Genomic DNA, 19,773 nt, shown 5'->3' on the forward strand with positions numbered 1-19,773 from the left:
AAAATGTCACATTCAAATTTCACCAGCACAGAGATTTTTGTTTTTTTAATTAAAGAAATAGTAGAAACAGCATACACTTATTTTGCTACTGGTGACGATGATTATGATAACATTGCAATGAACAAACCACTGGCTGAGCTTTGTAGATTGAAAAAAAAAACAAGTACAGGATGACAAAACCAGTATTTCTTGACCTAGGTTTGCATATTACGACGTAAAGCGTAAAAGGCATAACAAACAAAGAACAAGACTCCTCCAGTGTAGTCTCAAGGGTTCTAGTCTTAGGCCTTATCCATGCATGGTTAGAGAACGATTCCAATAGTTACATGTTTCTTTCCGGTACAACTATTACAGAACAAGTGTAGAGGAGCGCGAATACCGAATTGTAACTCTCGAATCGGATATCGTATATTAACAAATTTATTCAAACATGTGCTGAAGTGCTTGTAATTTATAAGTTGTCATGCAAAAAAGCAGCCGCTGCACGTGATCCGGTAACAGCTTTTCTAGCCTGGACGTGGCAATGTTGTCAGCTGTAGAAAACAGTTTTTCACTTGGAACTTGCGTTGCTGGTATAGCCAGGTATTTCATGGCCATTCTGAACAGACTTGAAAAGTTATGCTTGCCTGTTTTCCTCGAGTACACAAAAGGGTCTTCATCCCTGCTGCAAACTGGCTCTCGAAGATGCCGCTGAAGTTCATCAATGTTGCCTGGTTCACAGTTGTCTCTCCTCCCAGATGGCATTGCAAGTTTGTAAATATTGTCCCATATGCTGGCACTGCACTGCTTTTGTGCTGTAGATGCTGAGGGCTCAGCACAGTCTGTGGGTGGTCGGATTGGCGAGCCTTGCAGCTCAGTCCTTAATGTTCCAGAAGCCTTGTTTCTTGTAAAGCTTCCGTAAAGAAGATGTTTTTGAATCATGGGTCACATGCCGTTGCCATGACGTACTCTTTTTGCTCGCTGTGGTTAGGAGGTCTTGCCTTCCCACTTTTTATGTAAATTTTTTTGCGAACAGTGACGTGTCATCATCCGCTGCAGTACAGTCCGTCAGCACCATGTGCGTTCCGTATTTCTGCCCACTCAGGTCTTTTGTTGCTGATGCAATTGGCTCAAGGACCTTGACCAGTCTGGCCACCCTTTTCCATCCCTATGGTGTAAGGTTGGATACCACTGTCTCCGACGTAGGAAGTTCAAGGCAAACTGCTTTTTAAGCTGAAGGAGATGGGACAGCATGTCATGCTCGCTATTCCACCGGGTGTACATTCTGGACGAGCTCCAGGAGGCGTAGCTCCATCCGCTGCTGGCAGTCGTTTAGTCTTGCTGCAGCTTGGGCACTGTGGTTTTATTGGCCTACTATTGCACAGTATTTCTTAAAAATGGTGGGCACTCCTGCAGTTCCTTCCTTGGCATCCTTGATGGCCAACTGCAATGTATGGCCCAAACACTGCACTGAAAGTCCTGGAGAGCTGCGCGGAAATTTCGAGCATTGTCAGAAACAACAAAAATAGGTACCTCATGCAGTGGCAGATCCTATTCACTCGTCGTTGCTTCCAGGTGAGCTAAAAAGTTGCATTGGGTGTGACTGTCAATCACGGGCTGGTTTCCCAACGTGAACGCCCGGATTTCAAAGTTCGAGGTCAAGTAATGGCACGTGAGACTAATGTAGCTCTGGTTTGACCTCGACATTCACATGTCACTGGTGAACGACAAAGACTATGCCTTCCTGCAGGTCGGCGTGAATTCGGCGCTTGACAGCTATTCCAGTGACCCTGTTCAGACCGGGGATGATTGTTCTTGAAAACGTTGTCCGAGAGGGAACCTTGTACAGTGGCTCCACATCATGCATTAACTCGTTGAACCCTCGCCTTTCACCAAAATCGTTGGGCTGCAGGTCGAGTGCCAGCATCCGAGCAACCCGCTTCGTGATTTCTTGCCTTCGACGCTGCGACAACTCCATGGCCGTGTCAAACTTACATTTGATAGAAGGCTGCAAAGCGCTGCCGAAACTTGTTCGCTTCCCGCTTTCCGCCAAAAACGTGCTGTGAAAAGCGTACTGTTAGTTCCTTAGGTGGTTCGCCAGCGGTGGCCGAAGTTTGGTGTTGCATGTCTTTGGCGTTCCAAGTGGGAAGAAGTGCTCTTGGAATTTCGAAACTGGTGCTAGTAAGCAAGCAGTAATTTGACTGATTGTGCCACTTTTTGTTGGTACATAACTCCCTGAGTGTCTATAAAGCCTAGTAACGTTATAAGTTGGACCATTATGTGGATTCTGTTCACAGTTTACAAAAATCAAGCATTTAAACGTAGAGTCAAGCACGCTTAAACAATGTGACCGTCATGCATGGTTCATTCATTTTACAGTCCAGCCCGCTTATAACGAACATCAGCGTCTCGCGGCGTCCGTTCGTTATATCCCTAAGTTCGTACCACAGCTTTAATGACAGTTGCTTGTCAAAACGCTAAATTTTAGAGGGTCGAGCGCAAACTCTGCTGCACCTGGCATGAAATGACCCAAATGCTGGTGAAGTAGCATAGGGACCTGACACTGAGACTTTTGTTCACTTGTCAGCTCTGCTAGGATGCTTTGAACAAGTCAGTCAGGTTCTATGCAAAACGCGGAATGCTCACAACCATTGGCCATTTGCGTATGGTTGTGCTGTTTTTGGTCTTTTTTTTTCTTAACCTTGGAATCGGCTCCCATATATTTTGAAGAAAAAATGCAGCCATTGGTTGAACTTTATTTTATGAGATGAAAGGCAAATAATTGGTTCTCCTTTCTTAGTTTGAAGGCAGTTTTTGTGAACAGGTTTATGCACCCATTCTTACATGATTTACAGGGATCATCCTGGCACCTATGCGTGTCACAAGTGTGGTGAGGTATTAAATGAAACCCATGGAATGTCCTGAAAGACTTCTGTAGTATATTTTAATTAATGTGGGTGCTTACTAGTATGCATTCTCTCATGTGTTGTATGAAATGTGCTTCATGTTGTCCGAACAGTTTGGCCACAAGGCTTCTGCTACTGGAGCCACAGCACTTGATGCTGGTGGCCCTTGTTCCCCTGGTGCCCTGGGAGCAGACGGGGGCCCAAGCCTGTTGAGCAGCATCTGCAACATGGCCGATCATCGTCTCTACAAAATTGTTAGATGGTGCAAGAGCCTGCCTCTCTTCGGGGATATCCAGGTGGGGGTCATTATTGTTTCTAGATCACTGCTCTCATAGAAGTTTTCAATGTTGAAGCTTCCATGCAGCCACCATGATTTTCGCATTTGGATAGAATCGCATGCGCACATTATTTTTGCAATTTCATAAATTTCCTGAGGAGCCAGCGATGACGTAGAGGTAGAGCGGCCGCCTCGTGTGCAAGAGGATTGGGGCTCTAATCCTGGTGCCGCATAATTCTCCACCGGGTTTAAAAAAAAACGCGTGTCGATGAAATTGCATAACGAGACCTGGTGTGCGGCCTGATCTCGGTGACCAGAACCAATAACACACACCCTCACCAGTACAGGACTTGGCCACCGTAGTGTAGTACTTGGCCAAAACCTTCTATGAACAAACCAATTAACCCTCGGTCCTCAGTCCCCAGCGGCTGCGGAGCAACTGACCACGGCGGCGGTCAGACGTGTGACGCAGCGCAGGGTGCTAAGAATTTCTGGCTCCGGACAGGCCGCTATTGGAATCTGAACCTGTCATAGTTTAACACTAGAACTTTATCTAGTGAGGCTAGCCTAGCAGTGCTGTTCGAGCAGCTAACTGGAATTAAATGGGATGTGATAGGGCTTAGCGAAGTTAGGAAGACAGGTAAGGCGTATATAGGACTAATTAAAGGACGGCCACATTCTGTGCTACCATAGGTTAGAGGATAGACGAGAACTAGGTGTTGAATTTCTCATTAATCAAGATATAGCTGGCAGCGCAGATGAGCTCTGTAGTATTAACGAGAGGGTAGCAGCTATTGTAATTAGGTTGAATAAGACGTACAAGCTGAAAGTGGTGCAGGCCTACGCGCCTACATCCAGCCATGATGACCAGACCGTTGAAAGTTTCTATGAGGACATGGAATCGGCAATGAATAAAGCAAAATCACAGTACACTGTACTGATAGGCGACTTCAATGCGAAGGTGGGCAAGAAGCAGACTGACGACCACGCTGTAGGTGACTGTGGGATAGGTTAGGAAATAGCAGGGGAGAGTTTAGTCGAATTCGCAGATAAAAATAACTCACGGATCATGAAGTATACCTTCTTCCCCAAACGAAAAAACAGGAAGTGGACCTGGAAGAGCGCCAGTGGTGAGACTAAAAATGAAATCAACTTCATACTATGCGTTATACCTGGCATCGTTCAGGATGTGGCCGTCCTCGGAAAGATGCACTGTAGCAACCGCAGAATGGCAAGGTCTCAAATTAGCTTAGACATGAAGAGGGAACGGAAGAAGCTAGTGATGAAAAAGTTCATTAACAAGTTAGCTGTAAGAGGGAAATTACAGGAATTTAGGAAAGCGGTGCAAAACAGATATTCGGCTTTAACTGAGGAAGACGATCGTGATGTTCATACAATGAACGATAATCCAACAGCCATCATTACGGAGTGCGCAGTAGAATTAGGCGGTAGGAAACTTCATCGAGATACCGAAAAGCTATCTCAGGTGACGAAAGATCTGATTAAGAAACGCCAAAGCGTGAGAGAGTCTAACCCTACCGACAGAATAGAAGGGATAGAGCTATCGAAGTTAATAAATAAGCGCAAGGTAGCCGACATAAGGAAGTTTAATATGGAGAGAATCGAGCACGCTCTAAAGAACGGAGGTAGCCTAAAAGCGGTGAAGAGGAAACTAGGCATAGGTAAAAACCAGATGTATGCGTTAAGAGACAAGCAGGGCAATGTCATTAGCAATATGGATAAGATAATTAACGTAGCCGAAGAGTTCTACATAAACCTTTACAGTAGCCAATGTAATCAGTTTTAATGAGAAAGACAGTAGTGCACAGCAATGCGTCATCCCGCCAGTAACGAAAGATGAAGTAAAGAAAGCCTTCGGAGCAATGGAAAGGGAAAAGCAGCTGGGGAGGATAAGGTAACAGCAGTTCTCTTGAGCGGAGAGGAGATCGTGTCAGAAAAACTAGCCACCCTGTATACGCAATGCCTTATGACCTCGACTATACCAGAAGCTTGGAAGAACGCAAACATTATCTTAGTTCATAAGAAATGGGACGCTAACTACTTGAAAAATTACAGACCGATCAGCTGACTATCCGTGGCCTACAAGGTATTTACTAAGGTAATCGCTAATACAGTCAAGGCAACCTTATAATTTAATCAACCAAATGATCAGGCAGGCTTTCGTAAAGGATATTCCACAATAGATCATATTCACACTATCATTCAGGGGATAGAGAAATGTGCAGAATATAAACAACCTCTATATATAGCCTTCATTGATTATGAGAAAGCATTCGACTCAGTGGAAACATCAGCAGTCACAGAGGCATTGGTTAATCAGGGGTAGAAGAGCCGTATGTCAAAATAAAGTCTATAAAATCAGCAATAAAATATAAATAAGGAAGGGCGTCAGTCAAGGAGACACGATCTCGTCAATGCTATTCACCGCCTATTTACAGGAGGTATTCCGAGGCATGAATTGGGAACAGTTGGGAATAAGAGTAAATTGAGAATACCTAAATAATCTGTGATTCCCTGATGACATTGCCTTGCTGAGTCACTCAGGAGGTGAACTGCAAATCATGATCAATGAGTAAGACAGGCAGAGCAAAACGCTGGGTCTAAAAATCAACATGCAGAAAACCAAGGTAATGTTCAACAATCTAGCAAGGGAACAGCAGTTCACAATTGACAGCGAGAGCCTGGAAGTTGTGAAGGAATACGTCTACTCAGGGCAGGTAATGACAGCTGATCTGGATCATGAGAGTGAAATAACTAGAAGGATAAGAATGGGGTGGAGCGCATATGGCAGGTTCTTTCAGATCATGAGTGGCAGTTCACCAATTTCCCTCATGATAAAAGTGTACAACAGCTGTATCCTACCGGTAGTCACCTACGGGTCAGAAACGTAGAGGCTAACGAAGTGAGTTCAGCTTAAGTTGAGGACAACGCAGCGAGCCATGGAAAGAAAATTGATAGGGGTAAGCAACGTTACGAGACCGGAAGCGAGCAGAGCGGATGAGGAAGAAACGCGGATTATTGACATCCTAGTCGAAATCAAGAAGATACGGGCTTGGGCAGGGCATGTAATGCGAAGGCAAGATAACCGCTGGTCCTTCTGGGTGATGGAGTGGATTCCAAGAGAAAGTAAGCGTAGCAGGGGTGGCGCAGAAGGTTAGATGGGCAGATGTGATTAAGAAGTTTGCAGGCAAAGGATGGATGCAGTTGGCAAAGGAGAGGGTTAATTGGAAAGACATGAGAGCGACCTTTGCCCTGCAGTGGGTGTAGTAAGGCTGATTATTATTATTATTAGTATTATTATTATTATTATTAAATTTTCCACCCGTCATCTCGGAAATGAGCTGGTATTTTGTGTTTCGTAGGGAACTAAAACTTGGGGTCTGCCTAATCAAATTCTTAAAGGTGAAGTTATAAATTCCAGAGTGACAATCACGCGCACACAAGTAACGCACAAGTACTTGCTTTTGGGAGGTAAGACGCCGAAATGCGAGGAATGATTCATATCAGTTTACACTACCCATTTCTTAAAACGCATCTTCATACTTCATTTATCCAAATTTTACAAATAAGGCCTTCGGAGGGCTGGTAGAGACTGTTTCTTCGTGCCACCATCGAAGAGTATTACAACGCTCTCCGCCTCGACCGTAAACTCTACCCGACCCTCACCCTACCCTTTCTGAGCGCGAGGCTCACGTCCTTCGACAGATACAGCTCAACACACTTGTCACGCCTGCACGACTTTACCTGTACAAATTCCGTCACGATGTTTTATCTCCCAACTGCCCTGCCCCTTATGCCAACCTCTCTTACTGTTTATTCTCCTGCCCGGTTTCTCTGCAATAGGAATTCTTTCGTACCCCCTCCCGTGTACTATCGGGACCTGGCTGGACTAGCTTGAAGCTGTAGATGATCACGAACACCGCCTTCTTGTGCAGTACGCCATCGCTGCCTTAGGCCCGTTTCAGATGCTGCGAATTTCACTTTCCGACATTTCGAATTCATTCCATCTGCGGCGGCTGGAGAGGGCCACCGGCCTTGCCGCAGACGGCCTGCGAACGATTTCCGTCCGGTTGGAATTCATTCGCAGCGTCGGTATGTTCGCTCTGCGACTGACCAATACAATGCATCCACTGCTTGGCTCCCCGTCAGGCTTGGCTTTTGCCAGCTTTGGCTAGGCTTGGCTTTGGCCGTCATGTACTTCTCGAATAATTTAGAACTGTTTACTTTGATAAAACACATTCCGTGTAGCATTACTGCCGCGTATATTCACAGGTTGGGCAAGCAGACATTAGCAACCCGGTTGTCACAACCGAACGAAGTCGCAGGTTCTGCGTTGCATATGAAATGACTCAGCGGAGATCACATTGCAGCGTCAGTGGCGGCACCGAATTCGCCGCGTCGCTTAGACAAATTTGGCAGTATACATATGAAACGGGCCTTAGGCGTCCAAGGGTTTTACCTCAATAAAGTCTCGCATTACTACTACTACTGTAGTATACTACTTCGTCCTCCTTTATGGGTGATGTCGCTATGACTTACCACTTAACCACGTTTATGGTTACTCAGATGGCAGTGACATCTTGAAGATCATTCACATGCTCTTTTTCCTTTGTCAGGGTGGATTTGGGCAGGGACATGCCTGGAGCACTCGGCTTATGAGCACCAAGGAGGCACTTAGTCAGGTAAGCCTGGTTTTCTTCTTAGTCCAACGTGCTGTTTTCCACAGATGTTTTCGAGACACTAAAGAAAAACGATAATTTTTCTGGCTGCCTAGAGACAGGGCCAAGCATTTAGGGATGCACTGTGATGTTGATGGGGGAGGCAGTGAAGGCCACCCCCTTCGGTTTGTGGCTGCATGTTTAGGCTTTAAAGGAATTAATTGTTTTTACGAAACATTTTGTCCCACACGTGTCCCATTCCACAACGGTGTGTCGGCTGAGGGTGAATCCGACTGACACGTGCTGGTTGTCCCCTATTTGTGCTGGAGACTGTGAGGCGGTTATGGCTGCTGTTTCGTGTCCAGTAGCTACGTCGATAGTCGGGGTTTCCCGCGGAGCCTACCCTGTAGGGGGTTGCGAATCCCTAGGAGGACTGTGAGAGCACTCTCCGCGGCCATGTGAGCGGGCTGCTGCCCACGATGCCCGTTGTCAGGGTATGGTGACAGGTGTGGAGGGGTGTCAGGATGGGTACTTGCCGATGTTGCGTCAAAAGGCGACCAAACGCACGCGGAGCGTATTCGGACAAAGCTGACCATTATATTTAAAAAACTTGTTGCTAATGACGATGTTGCTCAACGCATGTCGTTTCCAGACAGTGCAGGGGAACACTGCCCTTGCCAAGCCTGATCGAGGTAGGGCTTCCGAACTTCTGTGCATCTGAACTAAACGGAGATCGTCCCATGCATGATAACGTCTTTGTAAGCGGGCCTCTTGAGAGGATTGCGGGTGTCTCCGCTACGGCGCCCACGCTTAGCGCTGTCCATGTTCCGCCGAAAGGCGCTATTTTTTTCATAACATCATGGCACCATTTTCCTTCGTGGCTTCATGTCCGGGCAGGAAGATCCTAATTTCTGGCCAAACCAAGGCTTCTATGCCAGCGGTCAGGCAGCCGTAACTACGGCATTTAGAAATAATATTGGCCGTGTTTTATTTTGCTCTAAAATGGTAGAGTTGTCAATGTTATAATCGGCTGTAATATGAATGTTTTCATTGCAGGAGTCGTCGAAAAGAAATTTGGGTTTCCTCTGTGGCTATGCACAGCGAGCCAACAGCCGGACATTCGTTCAAGCCGCAGCGTGAATGCAGGTGGGGCCGACGAGCAGCTTGTCGCCTCAACAAGAACCACCCGGCTGCAAATGGGAAGCAGGTGCCGGCCGCTCGTGAGAACGTCCGAGCAGGCCTCAAGGTAAATTGCGCGACGGGTTGTACGCACGACCTCTTCTAAGCTTGGGTGCACCGAGGTGACCCGGCAGGTCTCAGTGTTCTTCACAGGATGGCAAATTCTCCGACCTTTCACGTGGCAATATTATTTGGTGATGGCCCTTGCAGTGCGAGTAATATCTGAGTACATGTTTCGGTATATGCGTGGCCCCTACCGAACGCACATGACATTTCACAGCATCATTCGTCTATCTGCTCTATATATATATGAGACTTGCATTCATTCCAGCATGGTCTGCTTCCCAAAGAAGTCCTGCGCTTCCAATAACTGATCATGGGAATAACACGCAGTGCCAGGACGTGAGGCTCCACCTCCAGCGACCGCAGCGAGGAAGCGGGTGGCGCTTTGGACGACGTCACACGGACGGCATCGGGTGGCCGCTGAGCTGGGAACCATCGGTAGGCATGGGTTCAATAGTCTTCCCGTAGCCTGTGAAGCCTCTCAACCCCACTAAAACAGAGCCGCTACCACTAGGGCGGAATGTCGTCAATTCGCTTAATTCGAATTCGAATTTATCCGAACTGCAGGATTGGTTTTGTCTGTATTCCCTGTTTTTGAGCTGTTCATAATTCAAAATCTAAGCTAAACTTTTAGCTTGCACTTCGAATGATCGACATTCTAGTATGCTTCTAAAGAAAAAAACATACAGAAAGGTTACCACTACGTAACGCGAGATTCAGCGGCAGCCTGATACTCAACTACTAAACTACTACTACTATACGCTGCTAAGCCGAATGAACGGACCTTTAATAGCGATCACTGTAAAACCCCATTTCCAGTCTGATGTCTTGGGTTCGATCCCGTTGCTGAACGCAGCTCTTGCGAGCAAATGTATTTCTATGTAGAAATGCAATTCTTGGAATGTGCAGCCTGTGAGAACCGAAGAAACTTCTAACCCTGTGTTTGGCGCATGAGAGCGGCGCTCAAGGTGGACTCACACTGTGGACCATTGGCAGAGTGGAAGAGAGGCATTACCTTACGCCTGGGACACAGTCCAATAGTGCGTAGTGTGAACGCACATTTATGGGCAATAAAACAGAAGAACACCGCACATATATGCATGCCTCATAAACTTCCTACACACACTGTAGAAAACCACCTGGTTTAAACTTAATCCTACCACTTCCGCTACATTATGTATGATACGGCAATAGTAGATTCGATTAGTCAAAATTCATTGTGTAAGGAATGCTAAAGAATTCACTGCATAAAGGGGTCGCTATGTCTGACCCTGCCTCCGGCTGCTTGGTACATGAAGACAGTGCATACATCAATCGCGCCTAAAACGGCTGATGATGGCGCTAAAATGCAGCCTGGAGCCTGAAACTACGGTACGCAAGTATTCTGGGGATTGGGTTATACCCTTTAAAGCTTTCCCGTGCTTGGCCAGGCGTCGCACCTTTGCTGCGAGGACAGGACTTCGGCAATAGCTATGTTATGTAGCGGCATCAAGGTCATTTTTAATGTACAGGTTGTCGCTTGTCCACATATAAATACGAACGCGAGTTATCGGCGATTTATTTTCTTGCGAACGACTTGATCTCCACTCAGAGGTGACGCTGTAAAAACGGTTGGTAGCTATACCCGGATGCAACTCAAGAATGAAGCGGCCAATGCCCTTCAAAGGAGCTCCTCCAGCCAATGACGTCGACCAATCCTCACCCTTTAATGATTCTCCACCTCTCCCTCTTGACATGTGCCCTTGGACCCGTCAACGTGAAATCCCATAGGGTGGCAGAAGAAAGGCGGATAATTACAGCTTATTCGGATTAACCGCGGCTTTGTGAAAATTGGCCGACGCCGTTCTCTGGACGGTCTCTCTTTAGGGGTATCTGCCTTACCGATCTGAAGTCTTACATTACTACAGCAATAAAAGCATTACAGGATACCCCCCCCCATACCCTTGCTTTCTCCTTATGTCCAACTTCAACACAACCGCAATCATTATGGCTGCCCAATCGTGCCGCTTAAAAAATTCTTCCAGGGCAGAAATTCGCAACGCATGTGTTCAGCGCTTACTTTCGGCGAGATACATATATGTTTTTGCTATGCGGGTCGTAGGCGCCTTTGTAGCTGGTAGCTGTCACTTGTACTTGTTCTTTCACGCATGGAAGGCGGTTGCGGCCGGCGGCAGCAGTCGGTGCGCGGACCACCCTTCCCAGCATCCTTGGAGTCATCGCCGCCTCCTGTCTGGTAAGCCGGTGTGTGCCTTTCTAGGCTAAACAAAGCGAAGGTTTGGGGTAGTTCGTACATCATTAATCTGCCTCCTGTCGCGTGAGACGAAACCATAAGAACGAACTGGTGGCGCTTCAATGCTGTCTTGCTCGTTTACGGGCAGACATTTCTGCAACATGGCATGTTAAAGAGTTTCTACTCGTCCTGTAATCTCCGTGCAACGCACTGAGGACGCTTCATATGCTCCCTGGCTTGACCGAGCTCGTGAGTCGCGACGGATCGCCACTTTTCTCTTCAGATGCGAGGAACAAGAAAAGGATGGTGAGAGTCGGCCTTGTTCGTCTATACTTCATCTCATAAGCAGTTTGCAGCACTGTTGATAATGCGGCAATGGCTGAGCCAATGGGGATGGTGCGCGCTCCATATGTTCATCCGCGCCTGAATTCTCTGGATAGTGGCTCCATCTCTGGGAGGGAATGAGTAAACTAGTCAGCTGCTCTGTCTTCGCAGTAAGTGGCCCCTGTTTCCTTTTAAGTTTCCTTTATTCAGCGAAATCCTCACTACGCAAGGTAAAGCCGAATTCGCCGTGTGCTGCTCCGCCCGTCACCTGCTTTATGACCGGTTAGAACCAAGCACCGGCTGTAATGACTCGCCAGCTATACTGAAATCCAACTGATTCCTTCACGTGATCCTGACGGGTTTCTCTCGCCATGGTACGTAATATCCATGGCACAGGGACACGTTTTTTCCATCTGAAGTAAAAAAACAAGAATACAGGGCGACTTACAGCTTGCTCCGAACCCGTATTATCTCTTTGTCTATAGGCAGGGGCTCATATGACTTCCCCGACGCGGCGGTAAAGTCAACTTTTATGAGCGATACGTACGTGAGCACCGTCGGTGGCCCTTGCAGTCAACGTTATTGCTAGTTCTCCAACGACAAAACCAGAAACCAACTCTGATGAGCCCTGTTGTAGATCTGCACATGCGAAGATTGCCCCCAACCATGGCAATGCCTTTAAAAGCGACGCACTCGTTGAGAGTTGCGGTAGGTGTGTCCCCCTGCGGGCACTTTCGTTTAGGGTTGACCTTTTTCCGCCTCGAGACGACATTTTGTTTCACGAGGACATCGTAAGCGTACAGTATGGACTGGAAGCTTCTATAATTCGGCCAAAAACAAAGCTTCAATGCCAAGCCAGAAAACCGAAACTGCAGCATTTAGAAGTAACGTCGGCGGCGTTTCATTTGGGTCTGTCTGAAAATGGTACAGTTGTTAACGCCATAATCGGCTAAGCAGATCATCGAGGCATAATCAAAGAATCTTAAATTGTCCAAGGTCTCATATGAATGTTTTCATTGCAGATGTCATTGAGAAGAAAGTTGCGCTTCCGGTGTGGCCATGCACAGCACGGGAATGGCCGGAGATTCATTGAAGCCGCAGCGTGAAAGCAGGTGCAGCCAACTAGCAGGCTTCGCTGCGTGAGCAGGGACCCGCAGGCTGCAACTGGTAAGCAGGTTTCGCTCCTGACGACGTTCGATTAGGCCTCTAGGTAATTTGAGCAACGGGATTTACGTATGGCCTCTTCTATGATAGTGTGCACCGAGGAGACCCGGTAGGTCTGATTGTTCTGTGACGGCGATGGCAAATTCGTCGACCTTTGACGTGGTAATATTTCAGGCGAAGCTTTGATGAATACCGCGATGCGTGCGGCCAGTATTCAAGTTTCGTGCGCCCGCCAATCCCTTGTTTTGCGTCGTGCAAAGCAGTGAGAATTTTAGTCACAGCTGCCATGAGGTATCAAGGCCCGTAAGTCGAGAAGAAAGCGCGCCATCTATGTTGATGTGAAGGAAGTGGGTCGGTAGACAGCAGCTCATAGTGGGGAACACAGAAGTAAGATACACAGGAGCAGCGGCCCTTACGCACCCCTATGCAATCTGCAGGTGCGAATTTGCTACACAAACGGCCAGGTGGCGTCGGACCATTCGGGCACTAAGCTTTGTGTCATACTGCCTCCCACCGTTGCTCCTCATTCGCCACTTCGTCTTTGTGCACACTGCACACTTTCCCACCTCGCCATTGCAGCGAAACGAAATGCTAGGGGCTGCGGTCCTGGCAGACTCCTTAAGCACTTAGCAATGGCTTGCGGTGGGAACTAAAATTCTGGCGGTGCCAGACCAAGTCTTCGAGATCTGGGGCACAGAGGGCTGCTGGATCCACGAATTTAGTAAAGAAAGTTTTTTGTATAAGAAACGTCGAAATGAATCAGGTGCAGGCGATTACGGTCACGCCTTTGTAAACTTTATAGCATGCGAAACTTCCAAGCGCAATCAGTACGAAGTACTGGCTCTGTGTTGACGCTGCGGGTCAAACCACAGAAAGCGTTGCTCCCGTTAGAATTCAGCAGCCATGAGTCTAGCGCCATCACTACGAGGAAAAGGAATGGGTAGCATCACGGTTTTATCACCATGCGCCGCTTTCACAGCGGCGTCAGAGTGGTCGTGCCCTGCGAAGCCACGTTACACCACCATGAGCATATTGCCAGTACTAATCCCAAATCCTAGCGCCACATATCACGTGCTCGGCCAAGCATTCTCCGCTGCAGAAAAATTCATCCCCTTTGCAGTGTCTGTGGAGGGCTCTTCTGCTGCGCATATGAGTTGACGTGCTATCGTACGCCTCTTGGTGCATCATCTGATGCTTATGCGACTCTTTAGGTTTATCACTTTCAATTAATGAATGGCTCAGTTACACGCTCTCACTTTTCTTAATTGCCATCATCAAGCATTGGCGTTTCATCCTGAGCATTTTTACACTTTTGCACCCTCTTTTTACAATTTTTTTTCCTTTCTTCATTTCCCTAATTCATTAAAAGGATTTCATTAACTCGTCATTGCAATCAATCGAACAACAAATTATCATGACACGAGTTTTTACACAGTCCCCGATTATTTTCGACACGGACCGCGTCTCGGCAAACCCATGCTACTTGGCAAAGAAAAAATTAAATTTTTTCAAAGGGCGCGGAATTGAACCCAGAAATTTAAGGTTCCCAAGAGGGAACGCCACCAATAGCAAAAAAATTCGCATTGCTAATTGGCAAACGAAGATTAATCTAGTATATGTGTTACCTTACGAGTGTTTTGCTAATGAGTAGGTGTGTCATTAGAAAAAAGGAAAACATTTTGTAAAAAGAGAAATAAAGTTAACAACGAATGTTTCGCTTTCAACAACGTAAATGGTCTGATGTGCTCTCCGTAATTTCTATCTTTGCCTGTGCCTCTTGAGGCAACACCGCCTTGCGCACAACGTGACTCTGAGATGAGCGCCTCTTGCCGAGAAAGCAATCTCAGGGGACATATTTCGGTCTGTGCGCGCTCCTGACAAGCGAACTTTACATTTCGCAGCATCATTCATCTATCTGCTATATGAGACTTCCTTTCATTCCTGCATGGTTCACAGTCTGCAAGGACATCTGGCGTCTCCAGTACCTTACGCCTGAAGAACACGCAGAGGCTGGAAGAGGCTGAAACCTCCAGCGACCACAGCGAGAAAGCAGGTGGCGCTTTGGACGACGCCACACATCTTCCAGGCGGCCGCTGCATCGGGTATTACTGGTAGGCATGGCTTCAACGACCTGCACGTGGCCCTGCGTAACCTCTCTATCCCACTAAAACAGAGCCGCTAGCAGTAGGGTGCAATCCCGTTAATTCTATTAATCCGAGTTCCAGTTGATTCGAGCTGCAGGTTTGGTTTTGTCAGTATCCCCTATTTTGGAGCTCTTCGTTATTCCAAGTCCTTTACCTTAGACTTCGAATGATGTATATTTTAGTATGCTCCGAAAGATAAAAAATACAGACACGTTACCACTATGTAACGTGAGATTCAGCCACAGTCTGCTTACGCGACTACTACAACTGTACGCCGCTATGTCAAGTGAACGGGCCTTTAATAGCGATCGCTGTAACACAGCATTTCCAATCTGATATCGTTGGTTCAATCCCGTTGTTGCACGCAGCTGTTATGAGCAAATGCAATTCTATGCATAACCACGGCATGTAAGTGTAGCGAAAAACGGGACGAGAGAAAAAGAAACACACACACACAACACAGGCGATAACTTCCCACTAACAGAAACATAGGCGCCTCCTTGCGCCACCATAGCCTGCTTACCATAGTCTAAGATTACATCCATCGTTTCGCCACTGTTTTATTTCAGAATGAATCAATTTTGTACGTCGGAAGTTGTTTCATAATTGTTAAACTTTTATCTCCGCTCTACTTTCATAATCTGGAAAAGCGCTGCACACATTCAAAAACAAGGAATATGCATTTGGTCTTGTCTGGCCCCTGTACTTAGTGAGCTGTTTCTGACACATCTTGACAGGAGCCTCCACGAGAGACTTGCCAGCCCACATGTTGTCAGGATCTTTCGTTCCGTTGACGATTTCCTTTTTTGGATTGCGTGTACGCCATCGCGCTTGGAGCAGGTTGCATCCGGTATTTTAGCTAATAAGGTTACTTACGTAACCGCTGCTATTGACTGAATAAATACCAACTGACTGCGAGATCCGCTTCCTTGATATCCGGTTTAAATTCCTGGACAAGCACGTGTGTTGGAGCTATTCAACTCGCGCTAGCAAACCTCTAGTCCCCGACACATTCCAATTCTAAACTCGCAAAAAGAAGCATAATTGACTTGTGCTTGAAGAATGCTCTGGAAAAGTCATTTTCCCCCCTCATCAGGCAGAGCATTCATGAACAACTCGCAAGGTTGCACGAAGCAGGCTACCCATCTGATATTTGTGTTTCTGTCGCTGAAGGCATACTGAAGAAGAAGCGCCAGGAAAACCAACTACCGTCCGTGCCTTCAGAAAGAAAGAACGGCGAAATTGCCGTCATTCCCTACATTAAATGCCTCTGCCACAATATCAACAATATTGGAACAAAAGCTAATGTTCGCGTGGATTTTTTTCCGCTCCCGGAAAACCAACTGCGCTGTCCAAAAAAACCCTTTCCGCTGATAAACGACCCCTTAAGCTGCAGTGCACCATTAATCACAGGAAAAATTCGTTTAAATCTACTGAATGCTTTGTTTGACATCCCACTCTCTCGTGGTAAGCGGTATGTTGGTCAGTCTGGTGTATGCTTGAATGAGAGACTTCGTAAACAAAAAACGAATTGAGAACGTTTACTGGCAGTAATCTGGTTTTGCTCTATAAGGAGCGTGTTTGTGTGCCATTTTCGGATAAGTGCTCGATCATTGCCAGACACCGGGACCATTTAACTCGTGAAATTAATAAAGCAGCTCGTATCGCTGCCTTGGAAGATACATGTGTAAGCAAGCCGTCTATCTCCCTGTCCAAAAAAGAGCTGACCTTCTTAAAGAATCACTGCTTCGTGCATGTCCGTAGTTCCTAGTTCACTTGATTTTCATTATTGTTCCCAGGCGCGTCAACGCACGGATCACGTTCGTCTTACCTAGGTTTCTCTCAGTCGGAAGTTATGGACTGTGTTGTGTTTGTTTTTCTTCGTCCCTTGTCCCGATTTGCGCTACACTCACATACCGTTGATCGCCGTTACCTACTCGCCCCAGCTTCTACTCTTGGCAGGAATATGTGAAGGAAGATGTAGTTCTTCCAAAAACGAAGCCCATGAGGAACGAAGAAAATTCTAACCCTCTCTTTGGCGCATGCAAGCGCCGCTTAAGTTAGATTCACAAGGTGGACCATTAGCAGAGGAGAAATTGGACATTACGTCACACCTGGACCATAGTCTCATAGTGCGTAGTGTAAATGCACATTTATGTGAAATAGAACAACGCATCACATATATGCCCGCATCTTAAACTTGATGCACAAATTGTATAAAACCGCCTCGTTTAAGCTTAATCCTACCACTCCGCTACATCAGGTATGGTACGGCAGTAGACTCGATGAGTCAAAATTCATTGTGTAAGGAATGCTAAAAAATTCACTGCCTAAAAAAACGGGTCGCTATGTCAGACTCAGCCTCCGGCTGCTTGGTGCATGAGGACAGTGTACACATCAACGCCGTCTAAAACATTTGACGATGGCGTTAAAATGCCGCCTGGTGCCTGAAACTACGGTGCGCAAGTATTCCGGAGAATGTGTTTCCCGTGCTTGGCAAGGCGACGCACCATTGGTGCGAGGACAGGACTTCGGCAAAAGCTATGTTATGTAGCGGCATCAAAGTCACCTGTAAAAAAATGCAGGACGCTTAAGCTTCTCCTTTATGAGTGGAACGCGACAGCCTGTTGCAGCACTGCCAGAGTCTACGGAACGCAATCACCTGTTCGGCGCGGCGCCTTGACCATTAGACAAATCGCTCTGCTACGTACGGTGAAACGGACGCGCGGAGCAGCAAACCGCGTAGAAGCGCTGCCAGGCGCCTTGCCGAAACGCGCGGGACTCAAGTTGCAGTCGTAGTTCGTCGGCACATCGTTCTCGACAAACCCGATGCCACGAACGCCAGCACAGCTTCCGCGCCGAACGAACGGGCAGCAAGCCACTCGCTTAGTGTCAATGCCTTTAAAAGCGACGCTCTAGTCAGAGTTGCGGCAGGTGTGTCCCGGTGCGGGCGCTTCCGTTTAGGGTTGTCTTTTTTCCGCCTGGAGACGGCATTTCGTTTCATGAAGACATCGTAGGTTTTCCGGTCAGAGCATGAAGCTTCTAAGTTTCGGCCGAAAACAAAGCTTCTATGCCAGGCCATAAAACCGGAACTGCTGCATTTATAGGCGGCGTTTTATTTAGGCCTGTCTGAAAATGATACAGTTGTCAATGCCATAATCGCCTAAGCACATCATCGAGGCATAATAAACGAATCTTAAAATGTCTCGAAACTCATATGACTGTTTTCATTGCAGATTTCATCGATAAGAAACTTTCGTTTCCGCTGTGGCCCGGACAGCATGGGAACGAACCCCTTCAACCCGCAGAGTGAAAGCAGGTGGAGCTGCCCTGTAGGCTTCGCTGCATGAGCAGGAGCCCGCAGGCTGCAACTGGTAAGCAGGTTTCGCTCCTGACGACGTTCGATTAGGCCTCTAGGTAATTTGAGCAACGGGATTTACGTATGGCCTCTTCTAAGATAGTGTGCACCTAGGAGACCCGGTAGGTCTGATTGTTCTGTGACGGCGATGGCAAATTTTTCGACCTTTCACGTGCTAATATTTCAGGCGAAGCTTTGATGAATACCGCGATGCGTGCGGCCAGTATTCAAGTTTCGTGCGCCCGCCAATCCCTTGTTTTGCGTCGCGTAAGCCAGTGAGAATTTTAGTCACGGCTGCCATGACCTATGAGGGCACGCAAGTATAGAATAAAGCGCACCATCTATGTTGATGTGAAGGAAGTGGGTAGGTAGACAGCGGCTCATAGTGGGGAACACAGAAGTAAGATACACAGGATCACCGGCCCTTACGCAGCCCTATGTAATCTACAGGTGCGAATTTGCCACACAAACGCCCAGCGCGCGTCGGTCCGTCCTGCACTAAGCGTTGCGCCGTACTGCCTCCCACCGCTGCTCCTCCCTCTCCAATGCGGCTTTGAAATGCTACGGAACGCGGTCCTGGAAGACTCCTTAAGTACTTAGCGGAGGGTTGCGGTGCGTATTAAAATTCAGGCGGTGGCAAACCAAGTGTTCAAGATGTTCGCTGGGTCCGCGTAGTTTATGAAAAAAAATTCTTTGTGCGAAAGAAAAGTCCAAGTGTATTTTGTGCAGGCGATTACGGTCACACCTATGTTAACTTTGTGGCATGCGAAAGTCGCAAGTGGGGTCACTCAGACATACTGGGTCTGTATTGAGGCTCCGAATCACATCACAGAGAGTACTGCACCCGTTAGGATTCAGCACCCACAAGTCTTGCGCCATGACTGCGGGAAAAGCGAATTGGAATAGCAGCAGGGTTTTATCATCATGCGCAGCTTTCGCTGCGGCGGCAGGGTGGTTGCCTCCGAGCTCAAGTTGCACCAGTGCCAGCATTTTTCCAGCGCCAATGCCAAATCCGAGTGCCATCTACCACGTCCTCGGCCAGGCTTTCTTTGATGCAGAAAAATTCATCCCCTTCACAGTGTAAGAAAAAGCGGCGGAGGACTCCTATGTTTTACGAATTGGAAAAACAGCGCAATCAAAGACGAGACACAAGAGAAGCAAAAAACACAGCGCTGGTGTTTTGTGCTTCTCTTGTGTCTCGTCTTTGATTGCGCTGTTTTTCCAATTCGTAAAACATGTACCAACCAGCCCGTATTTGCCCTCTTCAGGACTCCTATGCTGCGCTTATGAGTTGAGTGGATAGATGACGCGGTTTCCTGCGTCATCTCTTCCTTATGCAACGCTTCAGCCTTTTTAAGTTGTTTCAATTAATCAGTTGATCAATTACACACTCTCAATTTTCGTAAGTAGCATAATCAAGCATTGGCTTTTTATTTCTTAACATCTTCACACATTTGAACCCCATTTTTC

General features: G+C 47.2%; 3 long non-coding RNA genes across 3 annotated transcripts in view; 2 read left to right on the forward strand and 1 right to left on the reverse strand.

Annotated features, from left to right (window-relative positions):
* The window catches only part of LOC144107157 (uncharacterized), a 107,416-nt gene that overhangs the window by 57,977 nt on the left and 29,666 nt on the right, over nt 1–19,773 (reverse strand). The window lies entirely within an intron of this gene.
* Nucleotides 7,810–9,491, forward strand: LOC144106816 (uncharacterized). Its single transcript, XR_013309122.1, has 3 exons — nt 7,810–7,865; nt 8,898–9,087; nt 9,414–9,491. It is a non-coding gene; the product is annotated as an uncharacterized LOC144106816 (long non-coding RNA).
* On the forward strand, nt 11,237–14,906 carry LOC144106657 (uncharacterized). The gene is made up of 3 exons (XR_013309086.1): nt 11,237–11,316; nt 12,660–12,804; nt 14,758–14,906. It is a non-coding gene; the product is annotated as an uncharacterized LOC144106657 (long non-coding RNA).

Source organism: Amblyomma americanum, chromosome 10 (genome assembly GCF_052857255.1).
Source record: "Amblyomma americanum isolate KBUSLIRL-KWMA chromosome 10, ASM5285725v1, whole genome shotgun sequence".
Lineage (NCBI taxonomy): Eukaryota > Metazoa > Arthropoda > Arachnida > Ixodida > Ixodidae > Amblyomma > Amblyomma americanum.